Source organism: Salvelinus sp. IW2-2015, linkage group LG7, assembly GCF_002910315.2.
Source record: "Salvelinus sp. IW2-2015 linkage group LG7, ASM291031v2, whole genome shotgun sequence".
NCBI classification, from domain to species: Eukaryota; Metazoa; Chordata; class Actinopteri; order Salmoniformes; family Salmonidae; genus Salvelinus; species Salvelinus sp. IW2-2015.
In genome coordinates, this window is record NC_036847.1 from 31,999,085 (window position 1) to 32,007,168 (window position 8,084).

At 45.9% G+C, this 8,084-nt stretch overlaps 1 pseudogene; it reads right to left on the bottom strand.

Moving 5' to 3' along the window:
• The window catches only part of LOC111966141 (V-type proton ATPase subunit d 1-like), a 10,266-nt pseudogene extending 2,700 nt beyond the window's left edge, over positions 1 to 7,566 (bottom strand).
• Between the last annotated feature and the right edge of the window lie 518 nt (positions 7,567 to 8,084).

The following is an 8,084-nucleotide window of genomic DNA, read 5'->3' on the forward strand; positions in this document are numbered from 1 at the left end:
AAACTTTATACCATTGTCCTGTATAGCAGGTGACCTCTCTAAATACAGTCACAGAACACAGTCCAGTCACAGAAACACAGTCCACAGAATAGAAAGAGACTTGGTGAAGGTGCTCCCAGTATCACGCCCCGGTTCTACAAACTGATACCATTGTCCTTCTCTAAATACAGTCACAGAACACAGATTATGTCTGGTTCAGGTTACACTCTAGTATGAAAACCTGTGCCTCAGAAGCTGGAAAAAACAAAAGTGGTGAGTCTTTAGGCCAAGCACTGGTGTAATACCGGGTGGTTGTAATACCGGGTGGTGTAATACCGGGTGGTTGTAATACCGGGGTGTGTATTACCGGGTGGTGTATTGACCGGGTGGTGTAATACCGGGTGGTGTATTACCGGGCTGGTGTATTACCGGTGTGTATTACCGGGTTTGTGTAATAAACCGGGTGCGTGTAATACCGGGTGGTGTAATACCGGGTTGTGTAATACCGAACAGTGGTGAATACCGAGGTGGTGTAATACCGGTTGGTGTAAATACCGGCGGTGGTTGTAATACCGTGGTTGTAATACCGGGTGGGTGTAATACTGGGTGGTGTAAATACCGGTGGTGATTTACCGGGTGGTGTATTACCGGGTGGCTGTAATAGTGACATTAGTATCCAGTAGGCAGGGACTCCCACGTGGCTAGGCCTAGCCAGTGGGAAGCTTTACTTGCTGTGGAAGCCCTTTATTGATCTGGAATACCTGACATTATGTCAACTTTTATTTTTGTCTTGATATTAAGCGACCAGTAACTGACAGGGTTAGCCAGCAGGCTAGGCTAGTAGGAAGCAGTAGTAAGGCCCAAGTAAATGATAGGGTTGGTAAGCCAGCAGGCTAGGCTAGTAGTAGCCAGTAGTAAATGGACCAGTAACTGACCGGGTAGTTAGGCTAGTAGTACAGTAGTACCGGCCCAAGTAACTTTTAACAGGGGTGGTAGCCAGCTGGCTAGGCTAGTAGTTAGCAAGTAGTAAGGACCCAGTAAATGATAGGTGTAGCCAGCAGGCTAGGCTAGTAAAGCTAGTAGTAAGGCCCAGTAAATGATTTAGGGTGGTTAGCCAGCTGCTAGGCTAGTAGTAGTAATGTAGTTATAAACGACAGGGTAGTAGTGAATTGGCTATTATAACTGACAGTGTAGTAGTAATGCGTAGTATAAACTGACAGGTAGTATAATGGTAGATATAACTGACAGGGTAGTAGTAATGGTAGTATAACTGAACATGGTAGTAGTGAATGGGTAGTATAACTGACAGGGGTAGTAGTAATGTAGTATAATGACAGACGGGTAGTAGTAAAACAAAGAAAAAAAATGTAGTATAACTTACAGGGTAGTAGCAATGGTTAGTATAACTTACAGGGTAGTAGTAATAACCACTGGTAGTATAACTACAGGTAGGTGTAGTAATGGTAGTATAACTTACAGGTAGTAGTAATGGTAGTTTTATAACTTACAGGGAGTAGTAATTGGTAGTATAACTTACAGGAGGTAGTACGGTATAACTTACAGTAGTACTAATGGTATATAAACTTACAGAAGTAGTACTAATGTTAGTATAACTACAAGGGTATAAGCAATAGTAGTATAACTTACAGCAGGTAGTAGTCGGCCACACTTTTGACCTGTTCGTAGTCGTCAGCGCCGGGCAAGCTGGCAAGCCAAGCCCTCAGGGTACAGCTGCCACAGGTGGGGACAAGCTTGGGCACGGTCCTCCTTAGACCAGTTCGGTACCAAATTGAGTTGATGTGATGATGAAGCCCTCTGTCCGCCCCAAACGGACACAGACAGGGAGGGAAATAGGCAACTGATTAATGACAGGTGACAGATAATAACTAGAATACACTTCAAGGTGTGGGTACAATTTCTTTCAATTGGATGGGTCAGATAAATGACTAAAGAGAACCACGGTGCATTTTGTGAAAGTGTTCAGACCCCTGGACTTTTTTCACACATTTGTTACGTTACAGCCTTATTCTAACATGGATTAAATAGTTTTTCTTTTCTCATCACTACGACACAACCCACACACACAATATCCCTAATGATAAAGCAAAAACAAGTTGGACATTGCAAATAATATATAAAAAAATAAAAACATTTTACTCAGACTTTGTGAAGCACCTTTGGCAGCTATTACACCCAGTCTTTCTTGGAATGACGATACAAGCTGGCCATATCCTGTATTCTGAGAGTTTTTTTTATTGATTTAAACTAGCGAAGTCAGTTAAGGACAAATTTCCTTATTTACAATGATGGCCTACACCCGGCCAAACCGCGGACGACGGGGGCCAATTGGCACCGCCCTATGCGGACTCCCCAACACGTCCGGTTGTGATAACAGGCCCTGGAATTCGAAACCAGGGTGTCTGTAGTGGACGCTCAGCACTGAGATGCAAGTGGCCTTAGACTGCTGCGTCACTCGAGGACCTAGAGTTCTCCATTCTTCTCTGCAGATCCTCTTAAGCTCTGTCAGGTTGGATGGGAGCGTTGCCACAGCTATTTTCAGGTCTCTCCAGAGATGTTGATCCGGTTCAAGTCCGGGCCGCTCAAGGACATTCAGAGACTTGTCCTGAAGCCACTCCTGCGTTGTCTTGGCTGGTGTGCTTAGGGTCATTCCTGTTGGAAGGTGAACCTCTTACCCCAGTCTGAGTCCTGAGCACTCTGGAGCGGGTTTTCATCAAGGATCTCTGTACTTTGCTCCGTTCATCTTCCTCAATCCTGACTAGTCTCCCAGTCCCTGCCGCTGAAAAACATCCCACAGCATGATGCTGCCACCACCTGCTTCACTGTAGAGATGGTGCCGGTTTCCTCCAGACGTGACACTTAGTATTCAGGCCGCAAAGAATCTTGTTTCTCATGGTCTGAGAGTCTAGGTGCATTTGGCAAACTCCAAGCGGCTGTCATGTGCCTTTCTGAGGAATGGCTTCCGTCGGCCACTCTACCATAAAGGCCTGATTGGTGGAGTGCTGCAGAGATGGGTTGTCCTTCTGAAGGTTCTCCATCTCCACAGGAGAAGTCTGGAGCTCTGTCAAGTGACCAAGAACGGGTTCCCTGACCAAGGCCTTCTCGCCGATGCCTCAGTTTGGCAGGGTTTCCAGCTCTTGGAAGAGTCTTGGTGGTTCCAAACTTCTCCATTTAAGAATGATGGAGGCACGGTGTTCTTGGGGACCGTCAACGCAGCAGAAATGTTTTGGTACCTTCCCAGATCTGTCCTCGACACAATCCTGTCCTGGAGCTTTACGGACAATTCCTTGGACCTCATGGCTTGGTTTTTGCTCTGACATGCACTGTCAACTTGGGACCTTATATAGACAGGTGTGTGCCTTTCCAAATAATTCCAATCAAATGAATTTACCAACAGAGTGACTCCAATCAATTTGTAGAAACATCTCAAGGATGATCAATGGAAACAGGATGCACCTGATTCAATTTCCAGTCTCATAGCAAAGGGTCCAAATCTTAAAATTTTTCTAAAAATGTTACCTGTTTTTGCTTTGTCCTTATGGGGTATTGTGATGTCATTATGGGGTATGTGATGTCATTATGGGGTATCGTGTGTAGATGAATGAGTTTCTTTTGTAATCCATTTTAGAACAAGGCTGTAACGTAACAAAAAAAATATCTGAATACTTTCCCGAAGACACTGTATATCAAGTTAACCTTCTAATAAGGGACACGCTCACAGACCTCTAGAATAGGGCACATGGTGTCACCTGGTTTCCTCCCAGAGTGGAGCAGAACTTGTAGAAAGCCTCCAGATAAGCCTGGAAATGAACAACGGATAAAGTCAATGAACCTATCTTCTGATGCATGTTGTTGTTTAACATTGTAATTAAAATGTGAATGAAATCCCTTGCCCGCTTATACAGAGTATTACGGTGAATGAATCCTTGCTTATTACAGAGATTAAGGTGAATGAAACCCTTGCTCACCTTATACAGAGTATTACCGGTGAATGAAACCTGCTCACCTTATACAGAGTATTCGGTGATGACTTGCCTTATACAAATTGTGAGAATCTGCTACCTATACAAGTATTAGGTGAATGATCCTGGCTTCAAGTAGTGAATGAAATCCCTGCCCTTATACCAGAGTATTCTGATGAATCCTGCCCCTATAGAGATACAATGAAATCCCTGCTATACGAATTAGGCAATAACCCTTGCTCACCTTATACAAGAGTATTACGGTGAATGAAACCCTTGCTCACCTTATTACAGAGTTACGTGATGATCGTTACGTGATGAAACCCTTGCTCACCTTATACAGAGTTTACGTGATCTCGATGTTCATCTCATCCAGATCCTGCTCAGATATGCAGTCTTGGAAAAGCAGCTAGAAATGATCAGACGTTAAAACAGGATTAGAGGATGACACATTTATGAGCAAAGTTGATTTTAGTGCCATCTAGTGTTGCTACAGGATATAAAAACCCTCCAGTCTGGTGTTCAAAGATCTTCTTTCCTTGCATTCTCAATTCCATTCCATTAGAAAACACCCAGGATGGGACAGTCATTAGTAAACCACCCAGGATGGGGGGAACAGTTCCATTAGTAAACCACCCAGGATGGGGAACAGTTCCATTAGTAAACCACCCAGGATGAGAGGGAAACAGTTCCATAGTAAACCACCCAGATGGGAACAGTTCCATTAGAACCACCCAGGATGAGGGAACAGTTCCATTAGTAAAACCACCAGGACGGGAACAGTTCATTAGTAAAACACCCAGGATGGGAACAGTTCCATTAGTAAAACACCCCAGGATGGGAACAGTTCCATTAGTAAAACCACCCAGGATGAGCGGGGAACAGTTCATTAGTTAAACCACCAGATGGCGGGAACGTTCCATTTAGTAACCACCCAGGATGGATGGGAACAGTTCCATTATGTAAAACCACCCAGGATGGAGGAACAGTTCCATTAGTAAACCACCCAGGATGGAAGGAACAGTTCCATCAGGCTAAACCACCCAGGATGGTAGGGGGAACAGTTTCCATTAGTCAAAACCGCCCAGGATGGGGCCGGAAACAGTTCATAGTAGAACACCCAGGATGGCGTGAACAGTTCCATTAGTAAACCACCCAGATGCGGGAACAGTTTCCATTTAGTTAAAACCACCCAGGATGGCGGGAACAGTCCATTAGTTAAAACCACCCAAGAGGGGGACCAGTCCTTAGTAAAACCGCCCAGATGGAGACCAGTTCCATTAGTAAAAACCACCCAGGAGGGACAGTCCAATTAGTAAACCACCCAGGATGGAGGGAAACATTCCATTTAGTAAAACCCACCCAGGCATGGGGAACAGTCCGATTAGAAAACCACCCAGGATGGGAACAGTTCCAATAGTAAAACCACCAGGATGGGGAACAGTTTCATTAGTAAAACCACCCAGGATGGGAACCAGTCATTAGTAAAACCACCAGGATGGCTGGGAACAGTTCATTAGTAAAACCACCCAGGATGGGCCGGGGAACAGTTACCAATAGTAAAACCACCAGGATGGGGAAACAGTTCCATTAGTAAACCACCCAGGATGGGGAACAGTTCCATTAGTAAAACCACCAGGCAATGGCGAACAGTTCCAATAGTAAAACCACCCAGGATTGGGGAACGTTTCATTACAGTAAACCACAGGATGGGCGGGGAACAGTCATTTTAGTAAAACCACCCCAGATTGGCAAACATGTTCATTAGTAAAACCACCAGGATGAGGAAACAGTTCATTAGTAAAACCACCAGGATGGGGAACAGTTCCAATAGTAAAAACCACCCAGATGGCAGGGAACAGTTCCATTAGTAAAACCACCCAGGGTGCGGGAACAGTTCCATAGTAAAACCACCAGGATGGGGGAACAGTTCCATTTAGAAAACACCCAGGTGGGGAACAGTTCAAGTAAAACCACCCAGGGTATGGGGCGAACAGTTCCATTAGTAAAAAAACCACCAGGAATGGGAAACAGTTCCACTTAGAACCACCCCAGGATGGGGAACAGTTCCATAGTAACCACCAGATGGGGAAACAGTCATTAGTAAACCACCCAGGAATGGGGAACAGTTCCATTAGTAAACCACCCAGGATGGGGAACAGTTTCATTAGTAAAACCACCCAGGATGGGGAACATAGGGAATAGGGCCCTGGTCTATAGTAGTGCACTATATAGGGAGTAAGGCTCTGATCTATAGTAGTGCCACTATATAGGGAATAGGGCCCTGGTCTAAGTAGTACACTATATAGGAATAAGGTGCCCATTTGGCATTGCAGAGGTCCCACAGTCCTGCCCTTACCCCAGGAGGCGGTGTCGACCCAGTGATGGCGTTGTAAAGTTCTGCTGGGGTCTGACGGCGATGTTGACTGCACACCTCCATCTGTTCAAAGCTGCCCAGCTGCAGGTGGCACTTAGGTTACCAGCTCAGAGATGGACCGCTGCGTGAGGTGCCCGGATCAGCAGGATCACATGTCTTCAGTAGCTGTACCTGTGAAGATGGGAGGAGAGAGAGTGTGTTTCTCAGTGATGACTTGGGTATTAAGAGCATACGGTAGAGCCGGTACGAGGGTTCTCTCTCAGGCTAGAATGAAAAAGGCGGCCGGTGTGAGAGCCGGTACGAGGGTTCTCTCTCAGGCTAGAATGAAAAGGCGGCCGGTGAGAGCCGGTACGAGGGTTTTCTCTCAGGCTAGAATGAAAAGGCGGCCGGTGAGAGCCGGTACGAGGTTCTCTCTCAGGCTAGAATGAAAAGGCGGCCGGTGAGAGCCGGTACGAGGGTTCTCTCTCAGGCTAGAATGAAAAGGCTGCCGGTGGAGAGCGGTACGAGGGTTCTCTCTCAGGCCTAGAATGAAAAAGGCTGCCCGGGTGAGAGCCGGTACGAGGGTTCTCTCTCAGGCGTAGAAATGGAAAAGGCGGCGGTGAGAGCCGGTACGAGGTTCTCTCTCAGACTAGAATGAAAAGGTGCATATGCTGGGCATAACAGACCCAACCCTCATGTCTTCATCAATACTGTACTAACACACCTGTGGACATAAGAGACCCCAACAGGTGCAAGCAGATAGTCAGAGACTGGCGAATAGGGAGGTCAATGCATTTAGCTGTTATACATATATATAATAGATAGATAGAAGAGTATGAAACATGGACCATTCAGATTGTCACATAACTGAATGAGAGATGGGAGAACAGACAATACAGTTAGCTGGATAGCTGAATTGTTTCAGGTAATAATAAGACAAGGTGGTATTCTAATCCTAACCCCCCCCAAATGCATAGATAGCTCAATTTAATTAGTCAAAATGGCACTCATCTTGCCCCTTTCATTTGAGATAGAGGCTGGCAAGACGCCAGGAGCCTGTGAATGACTTACGTGTGAAGTCCATCAAGCTTGCCAGCGGTTCATAGGACTGGTTCCTCATGTGACGAAAAACTCCACCACCATCTTCTCTTTGAGCTTGTCGTCGATGACGGACACGGCGAGGGCGACGGCTCGGTTGGCCAGGAGCTGCCATAGTCCGTGCTCTGCAGATTGGAGCTTCAGGTCCTGCATGGGGGGGGGGGCGACGGACGACAAGACGTCTTCAGTTAGCTAGGTAACAGCGGCTTTCAACAGACACAATAATAACACAGAAAAAACAAGTTACAATTCTCATTTTAATGCTGCTGTGAGAGGGCATGATGGCTAACGGGTACATTAGAGACCCATGAACAAGGGGAAGAGGCTAGCTGTCTAGAATTGCCTCCATTTTACATGTGTGGAAAGCTAATTAGCAGACCAATACACAAGGAAAGAGCTAGCTAGCTGTGTGTCTAGAATGCCTCCATTTTACATGATGTGGCTAATTAGAGAGCCCTTAAACACAAGAACGAGCGCTAGCTAGCTGTGTGTTAGATGCCTCCATTTTACATGGATGTGAAAGCTAATAGACGACCCCTTTCACAAGGAACGAGGCTAGCCACGCTGTTGTGTCTAGAATGCCTCCATTTTACATGATGTGAAAGCTAATTAGAGACCCTTACACAAGGAAGAGGCTAGCTAGCTGTGTGTCTAGAATGCCTCCATTTTAC